Source organism: Nicotiana sylvestris, chromosome 6, assembly GCF_000393655.2.
Source record: "Nicotiana sylvestris chromosome 6, ASM39365v2, whole genome shotgun sequence".
Classification (NCBI taxonomy): Eukaryota; Viridiplantae; Streptophyta; class Magnoliopsida; order Solanales; family Solanaceae; genus Nicotiana; species Nicotiana sylvestris.
In genome coordinates, this window is record NC_091062.1 from 110,756,854 (window position 1) to 110,770,400 (window position 13,547).

The following is a 13,547-nucleotide window of genomic DNA, read 5'->3' on the forward strand; positions in this document are numbered from 1 at the left end:
AAATCAATTTAAACTTAGCTCGAGAATTAACGAAACCTTAAGGGGTATTATATTGATCAATAAAAACCTAAGGATTTATTATGTTCTGGGTCCAAACCAGTACTCGAACTGATCATTTGAGTTATGCAATCGAATTTTTCCACAAATAAGGACAAAGTGAAATTCAACACAAGTCAAAAATGAGACAAAGAGATCCTTTTGTATTTCCAAGAGATGATTACAAAAGATATTTACACAAGGGGTGCTTGCACAAAAAACACTAAAATAAAAAGAAACCTAAAGCTACTCTGGAGCCGTAAATTTGGCAGTTGCATCTTCAGGAGCAATACCTTCGGGAGCCTCCTCCTAGGGGAAGTCATCTTCGTTTGCTCCGCTCTCAAAGCCACTGGCTGAGTCATCCTCATCGAAAAGCAAAACGGCAGCCACTTGTTCCAAAGTCCTTACCCTTTCAATATCGGCTGAGATATCCAAGCCGCGAGCATGTACCTCCTCGAGGATTTCCCTTCGGGATTGCCACCTGGCGTGGTCAAGTGCACATGATAACATAACTTTGGCCACAACAAAGATCTCCCTTGCCCGGGCATTAGCTGCTTCAATGTCAGCTCGGTATGAAGATATAATTGCCTCAGTGTTAAATTTGGCCTTGGCCAACTCAGCAACGAATTTAGTTCTAAGCTCCTCAATTTCGCAGCCTCGAGCTAGGCACTCCTCCTTCACACTTTGAAACTGGCGTTCGGGTGAAACCAACTGCTCCTAAAGAGTTTCTTTCTCAGAGGCAAGACTGTCCATGCCTTGCCTCCATCCTAGGGTCTCGACCTCCTTTATCTTGAGCTCCTCTCAAAGCTGCTTTACCAACTCGCCCTTCTGTTGAAACTACAAAGTAAAAGTGTTAGAAAACCGATCGGGCAAATCCATAACAAAACTTCAGTGGGAATATTGCCTTTTCGGTAAGCTCGGTCTGCTCTTGGCGAGCCTTTGCTAGTACGTCTCGAAGATTGCTGATATCCTCCTCTTTCTTGACATAGAGGGTTTTAAGACTGTCCCTCTCTTCCGAGATCTTCATAAGCTCGGCCTCACATCGAGCAAGATCAGTTCGAGATTTGGAGAATGCTTTCTTATAGAGAATGACAACCTTCATAAAAGGGGATAGTTTAGACTCAGAACAATAAGGATAAAGCACATGCGTGATTTCAAAGACAAAAACTTACTTGTTTAAAGTGCTGCAGGGCTTCGTCGAAAACAAAAAAAGCATCTGGGTTGGGGCCATCCTCGATCCCATCAAGGAATTTTCGAAAGATATCAAGCCCTTCGTGGCTCGTCCCCACATTGGGAGTTCTCATGTTCTGAGCATCTCGAAATTGCCCCTCAGAGAACTCGGGGCCAGGCGGCGAATCATCCACATTAATTACCCCAAGTGATCCACTTGGGGCGTTCTCTTCTATTTAAAGGGGCTTGGGACAGGGCCCCTCAGTCTCACCTTCCAAATGACCTCCAAAACAAGGTTCTCTTTTGCTGCCTGATGGCTTGGGGACTTTTCTTAAACTCCCCTTGGAGGTCTCTTCGGTTTTAAAAGGAACCACATCTACCACCACCGGTTCGGTAGACTTCGAAGCATCGACGCTTCCTCTTTTATGAGCTACCAACAGGCAGTCGTCATCTTCTTCCTCTTCCTGATCTCGAAGGCATTGGGCCGTTTTCGTCTTGGGCTTCGGGGGATTTGCAGGCAACCCCCTCTTTCTTTTCTTATCTTTGGGAGGCTTTGGGATCTCTTCTTCACCAGGCGGGGGCGACCGTATAGCAACGACGTCTCCAAGGCCTGCATAAAAACAAAAATAAGTATTTCATTGAGAAACACAGGTAAACAAACAAGAAAACTCACCGCAGTTTTTTGCCTCCCATCGGCTAAATCACACTAGCAACACTCCATATATGAAGAAGTAGAGGCCAGTTTGCGGACCCAACCTTCGAGGTCTGGGACTGCTCCAGGAAACCAAGCAACATCTACACCATCAAAAAGGGTTAGATTAAGAAAAAGATAAAATCATGAAAGAAAAAGTGAAGCAAGTTATAAAGTTACTATGTATTTATGTTTCATGCTCCATTCTTCGGGGAATGGCATCCTCTCAGCAGGAATCAGGTCGGAGGTCCTAACTAGGACAAACCGGCTCATCTATCCTCGGTCTTTGTCCTCATTGATGCTGGAGAACAGAGATTTCGAGGATCGGTGTTGCAGTTTTATCAAGCCACCTCGGTAAAGTTGAAGACTGTACATACTGATTAGATGGTCGAGGGTGAAGGGCATACCCTCGACCTGGCTCGAGAAGAGTCTGATCAAATGAACAATTCGCCAGAATGAAGGGTAGAACTGGCCAAGCGTCACTTGGTATCGTTGGCAGAAGTCGAGAATAACTGGATCTATGTGACCTAGAGCTGGATTTTGCGGGGCACATCGTGAATGGGTAGGTATACACGCTCAAGTACCCCGCTTTATATGTAGTGATGTCCTCCTCGGGGGAAGGGATCATTACATCTTTTTCCCCCTAGTTGTAGTCCTCTTTTACCTGCTCAAGCTCATCTTCGATTATTAAACAGACGTATCGGGACATAGGCTCACATCGACCTGGTGTCGATACAGGGTTTTCAATTTTGAAAGTGGATGTTATTTCACACAGCGGGGGAATACACTCCTCGATACGAGGTGACACTACCGTTTTACTTTTGGCTGGTCACGATGATGGAGAGGCGTTTTCTTTTTGTGGAACAGATTTAGATGTTTTGGCCATTATGGTGTAGAAATTAAAAGAGGAGATGAATCAAAGGCAGGATAAAGAGAAGGATGAGCTCAGAGAAGTTGAAGGAGCAAATGAAATTTTGAAAACAATTAGAGAAGTAAAGTTTGTGAAATGGTGAAGTTGTCATATTTATAGAGGATACTCAAGCGTATTGAGGAAGCTGAATAGCCGACCGTCAGCCGCCTCCAATTAATAACTTTGGGAACTGCACGAATGCGACCTTTTAGTCACTTCAGCCGCTGACATCATGAGATTGACATCAGAATCGACGCATTGGAATCGAGGTTATGGAGCATCAAAGATCAAATCGTTTCTTATCATCCTATTCTAAGAAATGCAGGGACTATCTGTATACGGTCAAAATTATATGCCTCCAACTTATAGGCTCGAGGATCTGTCCTAAGCCCGATTCCGAGCGAGATCGAGTTCGAGTCCGGTGGACCAGACTCGATCTCGAAGACAGAATACAATAATCGGATATAGGAGTACAAGGAACACCGGGGCCAAGTATGCTCGACCCCGAAATAGTACTGTTATAGATTTATAACAATGAGATAGATTCTTGCCACGTCCCCAAGTTCATGGTGCAAATCCCGAAATAGGATTGTACAATCCCGTACTAGGCGGTTAGACAGATATGCCAAAATATTCCTTACTGTAAATAGAAATATACCTTTTTTAGGGTTCCCCCTATGATATATAGGTGACCCCAATCATTTGTAAAATTATCTAGTATTTGAGTAAAGAATATATACTCTATCTTTTCACCTACTGTTCATCAGCACTATCCTTTAGCTCTACTACTCTTACTTTACTTTTGTTGCTTAATTATTGCTCTAGACCCACCTCGAGGTCGCTAAGCTCGAGGTCGCTACTGCTGAGTAACATTGGTTTGATTCACTTATTTCTTTCATTTCTACTTCATATTTCTTGATTATCAATTGGTATTGAACTAAATCACATATCTTTAAAACCACTAATCAAGTTTATTGTTACTCGTATTTTCGAGGTAAACACATGTATTAGAACTTCGGGCAATCCACCAATATTTGTGAACAAGTCTTTTCAAAGTTATGACACAATTTTGAATATAAAATCCCAGCGATCCACTAGGAATTATGCAGGCACGACAAGTTTGCTCATCCATCAAAACTTTTGGAGATCGATCCGCTAGGACTTGCAAGAAATTCCGACCAGCAAGCCTCAAGTTCAAATTTGTACAAATCATATGGATGATATCTATTCCATGTAGAACAAGACTTATTTCTTGCTTGTCTAATTCTTATTATGAGTGGACATTGAACTTTAACACATTTAAGCCTAATATCTTCAAGTAATTTCGGAACCAAATGCATTTGATCCATTTCTGATCATGTCCCACATCTAACAATAGCGGCATGATAAATGAGAAAAATGCATGTGTTTTGAGTATGTTTACATATTACTTCTTATGTGAGTTGTGGGAGATTACATGTTTATAAATATATAATATGCTCATTACATGTTTATTGTGTGTAGGAATGAATTTGGATGGAAGTTGGCAATAATTAGATGATTTGATGCAAAAAGAATAGAGATACAAGACTTGGGAGCGCGCCACAATTGGTGCATTGCATGAAGGTAGGCGCGAAATGGCATAGGAGATGAACCAAAAACAGCAAAGTATGGAGGTTGGAACTGGACCTGGCACACGAAAGAACAAAGAAAAAGAAAAAATAGCTGGGAGCGTGCTAGAACTCGCGCGTTGCACCAACTCTAGCACGCGACATAACGTGTCCTTTTCGAGTCAGAAGAGATCAAAGACGCCCCACATCAACCCTAATGGATATAAATACATCATAAAATGTCCTTTTGAAGCAAGAGACACTACTTTAGGGTTAGACAATACCCAAGGAGGCAAGAATACGCTAGGAGCAAGGAGGAAGATTCAACCACGAGTTTTTCCTTTCTTCTTCCTATTTTTATTGTTGGTTATGAATTTGAGTATTGTGTTTTCAAATACTTTTATGAATAGCTAATTTATTATTTAGAGTTTTGATGGAACCTCTTGGAGGATGAATTCTTGTTATGTTCTAATATAATTTGACCTTTGGATTTATCTACTTGTTCATCTACGTGCTTATTTCCGATGATTGAATGACCATCGATTGACTATATCTATTTATTAGGTGTTGCTTGAGAAAGGATACATATTTAGGTGGTTGTTGAACAATGTCAATCCTAAGGTATATGAGAGATCAATGCAACGGGTTTAAAAGCGGGATTAGAGATAACGAAGCTTTGACATGATTATAGTGAACGGTAAAAAAAGTTCGAGCTAGCGTAATTCGAGAGAATATGACTAGTACATTATTGTAGTTGATAGAGAGAGAATTACGATAAGTTGAGTGCTCATGATCAGTAGATAATACTTAGGCAAAATTGTAGGAGACTTAGCGAGAAGAATTCCGACAATTGGAGAAACCATAACTCTAGACCTCCTTAATTTAGTCTCCAACCCTTTATAGCTTTAGTTGTAAACTTACTATTTTAATTTGTTAGTTAGATAGTTATATATAAGAATATTAATATTTATAACTTAGAAATTATTCGAGCTTGCCTTATTGGAGATATTGAACAGTTATAGCGAAATCTTAGTTATCTGTGGGATTCGACTCCGGACTCTTAGACCGGATTATATTTGCAGCGACCGCTTATCCTTTTTAGGACTCGAGTTGGGCGTGATTAAATTTTGGCGTCGTTGCCAGGAAATTAACGATGCAGTTGTGGCTGTAAATATCGCTTAGTGTCAAGTCTGACCTTTTTATTTTTGATTTAAGAAACATGAAATCTTGGAATTATAGGAGTTTAGGTGTTGGTAATTCTTCTTTTGATCCTTATTTATATTGTGAAGGAAACCACCCGTTGCAGAATTATCAAAATATTCCAGAGAGCGAGTTATGTGCACCAACTCAATCTCATGTGTGGAATGTATGTGATATGTGTGGTTGTCAAAATGGCCACTTTCATGGTTGCACTTATATTTCTTATCCTCCCTCCACCCCTTATTATGAAGGTTCTACTTTTATCTTTGAAGTTAATAGGAACAAAGAACCGGTGGATGCTAACCTAAAGGAGATTAAGGATATGCTAAGGTGCCTTGCGGAATAAAATAATGACACACAATTACGGATTCAAAGGCAAGAGGCAATTATTCACAATTTGAAGGCTCGAGTAAGTCAAATAGTAGAAGCTTTGAATGTTCAACAAGTCAATATGGTGGATAGTTGCCGAAAGCAATATAAATTAGAGTCAGTAGTTGACACTCTGACGGAGGAGGTTAGAGTAGAATACCAACAATTGAGCCAACTAGAATTTGAGGATGCCGATGTTGAAGACGTGATGCCAGAGTCAGCCAAGTATAGTGAGAATACAAATTTTGTTGATTCTAGTGTCATTAGTGTTGAGGATGTTGAATGTCCTGGAGTTTATGTATTTCAGCACATTGATCCTCACTCTAAGTATTTTTTTCACATTGTGTTTGGATGATAATATGAAAATAGAGCTATCCAAGCCAATTGAGGAATCAAGGAATGAGGAACAAGGTCTCTATACTCTGAAAATTTTCGTTCCAAAAAGTCAGGATTACACATCTCATGTCAAGGGCAAGAAGTGCAGTATTTTCTTGGGCCAGTTAGATTTGTTCCACAATCCCTGGAGCATAACCGAAAACTTGAAGCCAAATTAGGGGTTCAATTCATAAGCTCGAGGTAGAGACAAAAAGTGATGCACGTCGTGCCGCAACGTTAAATCAGGCACTTGTTGGGAGTCAAACCATCTTTATTGCTTTCTTTTATTTGTAGTTTTTTTTTTTAAATTTAATTTTGTATTGTATCATTTTTGTAGTGTCGTTATATGATTTTCTAGGAGCACAGGAAGCAAAGCCATTGGAAGGAAGAAAAATCAAGCGAGATGGTTAGAACAAAGTGTAGGGTGCCCGTACAAAGAACCAAGTCTGAGAGAAGTCTGAGTATCCCATAAGCTGCTAATGCTTTGGCCTTTGGCCTACCAGAGAGTTTCTTTTACCCTCTTGTATTTATGGGTGTGCACTAAGGACAATGCACAATTTTAAGTATGGGGTGAAGAGACTTTTTGGGTGATTTACTATGCTATTTTAGTTGTATATTTTTATTTGTGTTGAAAAAAAATTAAAAAAATTAGGTAGAAATAATCCCTCTTGGTTTTTCTTATGGCCACAGTTCTTTTCTAAGAGATGACTCTTTGAACCTGGTAGTAAATTTTTTGTAGGTAAAATTTTTTAAAAAAATTTGGACTTTTCCCGACGATGGACTTCCTACACATTTTTCTTGAGGGTTTAAAGTCTAAAGAAAAATACAAAAAGATTTTTTTGTTTCTTTTTTTTTTTCAACTGATAATGGAATGGGAAGAACTTGAGTGTCTATGTTATTAACATAGTTTATATCGGGGCTTAGAGATGGAGCATTTGTGGTGAGTAGTTTCTTCTTGATTCTTGTGACTATATGCCTTGAGACTATATGTGACTTTATTTTGACACTTGGGCTCATCTGTTGACTCTTGTTGTTACTTCCTAGTGTTTGGATTATATGATGACTGTGCTAGTTGCTTTAACTTGAGAGTCGGGTCTAAGCCGTCCTGAGTAAGTCATGTACATTGTGTGAGATGAGATTTTGGTTGTACCCTATGCCATCCCTTGTTAGTCTAGAACTTGCCCCGTGTGTGAGTCGAAGTAAAAGGATTAAGTCTTGTGAGTTTAGGAAATGATATAGGCATTTTTTTGATTGACCCTTGAGCCTATTTGCCTACCATTGATAACATTATCCGTAGTAAGCCCTTTTGAGCTTGTAGAGCGCTTACTTTGGCACCCATATTACGGGTCAACCCCTATTTTGTTCACCCTTTACCTTCGAAATCAATTAAGTTGCTGAAAGAGTAAAGAAAGAGATTGGGTAGCTTTTGAGTGGAACCATATAGAAAGTACGACAAGGTGCATTTGTGGGTAAAAGCCTTACTAGCCGGAAATACCAAATTAAGGAGAGTGAAAAAAAACAAAAACAAAACAAAAGAAATAAAAAAAGAATAATTATGAATGACACCTCCCATATCTTTGTTTGGGCTAGTGAATATCTATATTTTCTAATGTGATTAATGAAGAAAGGCTTAATTGTGTATGGTTTCATGGCAAAATATTGAATTGGTCATGACAAGAATGTGCTTGAAAGCGTGGTGTATTAAAGTGCTTAGGAGGGTTAGTCACTATTTTCCTCTCTCTCTCTCTCTCTCCATATATATATTATATATATATATATCATACCCGTATATTAGCCTACATTACAACCTATAAAGTCCTACTTTATCCTAGATTTTACAAGCTTAAATTAGTTGAGTCTTACAGTACAGGCAAACATATGGTACGAACATGGGTGGCATATGAGTTTCTCTGCTAGAGCGAGAGAATTCTTTCAATATGTGAGTCCTTAAATTATACTTGAATTTATATTTGAGTGTGCAGACTGTACTCTCTTTACTTTGTTGGTGGGGGAAAATGCTTTACGACAGATTAGTAAAGAACTCATATCTTTAGTTGGCACAAGAAGCGAGTCATATAAAGGAATGTAGTGGAGTCAATTTTTGAGGCTAGGATGTTAGAAGAGTCACATAAATATTTTAATTAGTCTTGGCATTGGTCTAATAATAAGGAAAAGTGTGAAGAGTGCTTATGTCGGGTTCTAAGTGTTTATATAAATCATTGTCATTGATATGATACTTGAGTATGTTTAGGAACTGTGTTACTTGCCGATGTGCTTAATTTTAAGTTGCTTGAGGACGAGCAAGATTTTAAGTGTGGGGTAGTGATAAATGATAAAAAATGCATGTTTTAGAGTATATTTGCATATTATTTCTTATGTGAGTTACGGGAGATTATGTGATGACTCGGCCAGTCGTCTCATGAGTTACCGCTCCATTTTCCCCATTTCCACTTCTTATTGCTTTGTTTAATGGTTTTATATGTGATCGAGTTGATTGGTTCGGGTTCGGAAAGGATTTGGTAAGGTTTGAGACACTTAGTCTCTTTTGAGGAAGCTTAAGTTGGAAAAGTCAACCGGATGTTGACTTATGTGTTTGAGGGCTCGAATGTGAGTTTCGATGGTTCAGATAGCTTTGGGAGGTGATTTGGGTCTTAGGAGCATGATCGGAATGAGTTTTGGAGGTCCGGAGTAGGTTTAGGCTTGAATTGGATTTTTGGAGATTTTGTTGAAGTAGCAGATTTTTCTACTTCTGGTATTTCCGTACCTGCGGATTGGGGACCACAGGTGTGAAAAGGGAGCCGCAGAAGCGGAATGAAGCTAGGGAGGCAGGAAACCGCAGAAGCGGTTAGTGGACCGCACCTTCAAAGGCGCAGGTGTGGTTGATGCATCGCAGATGCAGATCGGGGCAGAGTTAGTGAAAATCGTAGAAGCGGTTCTTTGGCCGCAAATGCGGTACCGTAGAAGCGGGTATATGGCCGCAGATACAAAAATGCCTGGGCCAGAAGGTATAAAAGGTTCCTTCGCGATTTTTGAGCTATTTCACCATTTCTATGTCGGTTTTGGCGCTTTTTGGACTATTTTGAAGAGGGATTTCAAGGGAACTTCATTGAGGTAAGGATTTTGGATAGATTCGACGCGAGTGGAGGCCGATTCGAGGGGAAAAGGCATCGCAAAGTAGCATTTTCACCGGTTTGAGGTAAGTAACCATTGTAAATCTGGAACTGAGGGTACAAACCCCGGTATTTGACTTGTTTTGATAAATGCGGTGATGCACATGCTAGGTGACGAGCGTGTGGGCATGCACCGGTAGGGATTTGTGACTTGGTCCGTCCCGTAGCGACTATTAAGCCGCGTATTTGATTTGGAACCTTATGATATTCCATACTTTAGTTATTTATACTATATTATGGGTTGTATGCCATATTTGGGGTCTTGTTCCGACCTATTGAGACTCTTAGGGGCATTTCTACTGTTTTTCGTCACTCTACTTGTTGAAAGCATATCCTGTGATGACCCAAAAGGTCATCACTTGTGTTGCAATGAAATTCTACATTTTAAGGCCCTAAAAACCTCCCTTAGCACCACCTCAATTTGTGTGTGCAGTCCGGGCGCATAGCCGGAAAGCTTAAATGTGAAAATCTGTGAAAAATGATAAGTTTTGACTGTAATGAATAAATTTGACTTCGGTCAACGTTTTGGGTAAACGGACCCGGACCCGTGATTTGACGGTCCCAGAGGGGTCCGTAGGAAAATGTGGGACTTGGGCGTATGCCCGAAATCGAATTCCGAGGTCCCAAGCCCGAGAAATGAATTTTTAAAAGAAATTGTTTAAGGAAAATTGAAATAAAATTTGCTTAAAACATGATGGTATCGGGATTGTATTTTGGTTCCGGCGCCCGGTACAGGTCTTATATATGATTTAAGATGTTTTTGTGAAGTTTGGTAAAAAACTGAGTTTATTTGACGTGAATTGGACTTCCGGTTGAGGAGTTATGAACTTTGAGAGTTCTTGATGAAAATGTTGAGTTTTGAGGTTTAATTCATGATTTTACATGTTATTTTGATGTTGTGATCGCACGAGTAGGTCCATATGATATTTTTGAGTTAGTATGCACACTTGGTTTGGAGTTCCGAGGGCTCGGGTAGGTTTCGGGATGTTTTAAACTTAAAACCAGAAGTTACAGGTCTCTAAACCCACCAGTGCAGTCCGCGGTCGATCTTGTGCGGTGCACGGTGGAGGCTGTGCGGCCGCGGTCGACTTTGTGCGGTCCGCACAGGGCGCTATTGTGCGGCCGCAGTCGACTTTGTGCGGTCTGCACAAGGCTCTGTACCGCAGTACCCTCAGGAAGGCCTGTGCGGCCGCAGTCCATTTTGTGTGGTCCACACAGGGGGTCTGAGAGGGTTATAAATAGACGGGATCTTTAGTCATTTTGCATTTTTCAAAACCCAAAAACATAAGAGGCGATTTTTCAAACAACCTTTCTTCTCCAAATCAATTGTAAGTCATTTTTAACTATTTTCTTCAATCATTAACATCTTTTAACATGATTTCTGTCACACCTCCTTTTTTCACCTACACCCCCGGGAAGGGTACAAGTAAAGGGAGTTTTTCCAATTAAAGGACAATCGAAACGGGATTTATTTCATTTAAAGATTCAGAGTCACCATTTGGGAGATTTATGGTGTCCCAAGTCACCGGTTCCAATCCCGAATCGAGGAAAAAATTGACTCTGTTTAACAGTCCACGAACCAGAAATCCGGGTAAGGAATTCTGTTAACCCGGGAGAAGTTGTTAGGCACTCCCAAGCTCCGTGGTTCTAGCACGGTCGCTCAACTGTTATATTCGGCTTAATTATCGGATTTTAAACAGTTTTGAACTTATGTGCAAATTTTAGTTTTAAAACCGCCTTTATTTATTTAAAGAATTAATTCAAGGTTATTTAAAACATATTGCAAGCCACGCCACATGAAATGCACCCGTGGTTCACAACACGCTCTATTTAACCTTATTGGAAATTGGAACCGGGTCACATGAAATGCACCCCGGTTTTTAATAGCCATGATAATTATATAACTAACGCGCCTAAGGTAAACTACGCACTTTCAAGTTTGCGAAGGCCATGGAAAATTCAACTAAATGGCACGCCTCGATTTCTAAGGATTAAAACAAAGTTAATTAAACAAGGTTCATGAAAAATTTAATTGATGGCACACCCCGATTTGAGATTTACATGTCGTGACCATGCCACAGGAACCGTACCCATGACCACGATTATTTATTACGCCCTGAAAGGTTTGCTTACCCGAGTGTGGTCGGCCTAAGTGTGTTCCTAGCGGTTAAACGGGCGAAATAAAGGTAAAATCAATGTTAAATCCAATTCACATGTGGTGACTGTGACGAAAGCTCCAACCCATTTAATTCACAATTGTAACCAGATTTCTATCTCATCTAAAACCACTCCCACGACCCAACTAATATCTATTCCTTTATCCTTCTCTTAATTAACACATTGATGCTATATCTTTATTAACTAATCATCACACACATGGAATTAATTGAATAGAGCAATCAATCAACCCTTTAGAAGCAAGCCAAATAGTTAAATGATAAACAACGAAGAATATGATGTTGGCTTCTTCATCTTAGCCAATACAGTAGTATTTTCAAGTAGTTGACTATAAAGCATGAATTACTTAGGCAACAAAACAACAAAGAAGCAATCAAAACAAAAACAGATATTAGAAATAAGGGAACATAAATACGAATCAAGTAGGATTAGCGAAAAGAAATGAACCTTAATATTGAATCTGAAATGTGAATGCTTGGACAAATCTGAAACATATGAACGGACAATATCATGAACAAAACCACGACTGCCTTGACTTACACAGACTCCTTGCACAATGACCTCCGGCGACCTCGAATCTCAACGGAAAACTCGAACTAAACTAGAAGACGAAACCAGCAAACTCCATGACGGGGAGTATCGATTTGGGGTTGAAGTTTGGTTAGTCCGTCGTGTTGAAACCAAAGATGAACAAGTTGGTTCGCTCTTGAAGTTCAGCGGCTATGGAGGCTGGCTGTTTTTGCGTGCAGGGGTCGTTGGAGACGATGACGCGCAAGGGGGGGGGGTCGTTCTGCTGCTAAGGCTGCGCAACCTGTTTTTGTTTGACTTTTTCGTTCCCCTTTCCTTTTGTTCGTTGTTGAAGTTTCAGAACCAGGGGGGGTATTGAAGAAGAAGATGCGCAACCTTCAGCTTTTCAGCCTCCGTTCCAGCCCTCTTCGTTATTTTTGTGTTCCTTTTTGGCGTTGATTTTTCAGGAGGAACGAAAGGGATCGTCCCAGGCTGCGCATCTTTTGTTTTGTTTCAGCTTTTTTTCGTTCCTCCCCTTCTTTTCGTTATTTTTTTATTTTATAGTCTAGGTTTTTGGTAGGATTTTAGGTTAAGGGGTATGGGCCTAGGAATTATGGGCTTGACAATTGTGGGCTAGGTCCAAAATTAGGCCTAAAGATGGGTTGCTCGAGCCCAAGCTCTATTCTTTTGCTGCGAACGAGATTAAAAATACGGGCCCATTTATTAATTATTCCTACTATTCAAATAATTATTAAAATAAAACTAACTATTAAAACAAATCTACTTTTGGTATTTTCAAATATCATATTAAAATAAAATATGATACTACTGTTGTATATATTTTTTTAAGATTTTTTTTAAATGACTACAAAACTTTAATGAACCTATTTTTGTGATTTTTTGTTTTTCTTGTAATAAAATAAAGTAAAAGAGTCAAAATTACTTAAAATATCTATATTATGCCTAAATTAAATGTTTACGAGCTAAAATATGAAAAATCTTAGGGAGAGTCAAAAATCACATGTCTATAGCTGCCCCTCTTTGACTGGAAACGTACAGAGTTTTCATACAAAGACTGACTAGACAGGTTTTTGACCCGACCCTTATTTGGAGAGAGTAAAACTAAAAGAAAAGGGGAATGTGACCGAGCCCTGGTATCTAGGCTGCCTACATATCCTTGGCTATAAAGGAATCAGACCACGTGTAGTTCAGAAATGAGTGAGATGACAGAGTATGCCGAGGTGGAGATCTGGTCGAGGTGCCGTTCCGCCGAGGTTTTGGTCCGCAGTCTTGTTGTTACATGAAAAATCAAAACATGAAAATGACTAGCTAAGCCTATCAACTACGAGTTA

The 13,547-nt window shown here is 39.8% G+C and overlaps 1 long non-coding RNA gene across 1 annotated transcript; it reads right to left on the minus strand.

Moving 5' to 3' along the window:
- Positions 1-208: 208 nt before the first annotated feature.
- On the minus strand, positions 209-12,716 carry LOC104215108 (uncharacterized). The gene is made up of 4 exons (XR_708095.2): positions 12,136-12,716; positions 1,880-2,001; positions 1,209-1,816; positions 209-1,132 (listed from the first exon to the last, which is right to left on the minus strand). It is a non-coding gene; the product is annotated as an uncharacterized lncRNA (long non-coding RNA).
- Between the last annotated feature and the right edge of the window lie 831 nt (positions 12,717-13,547).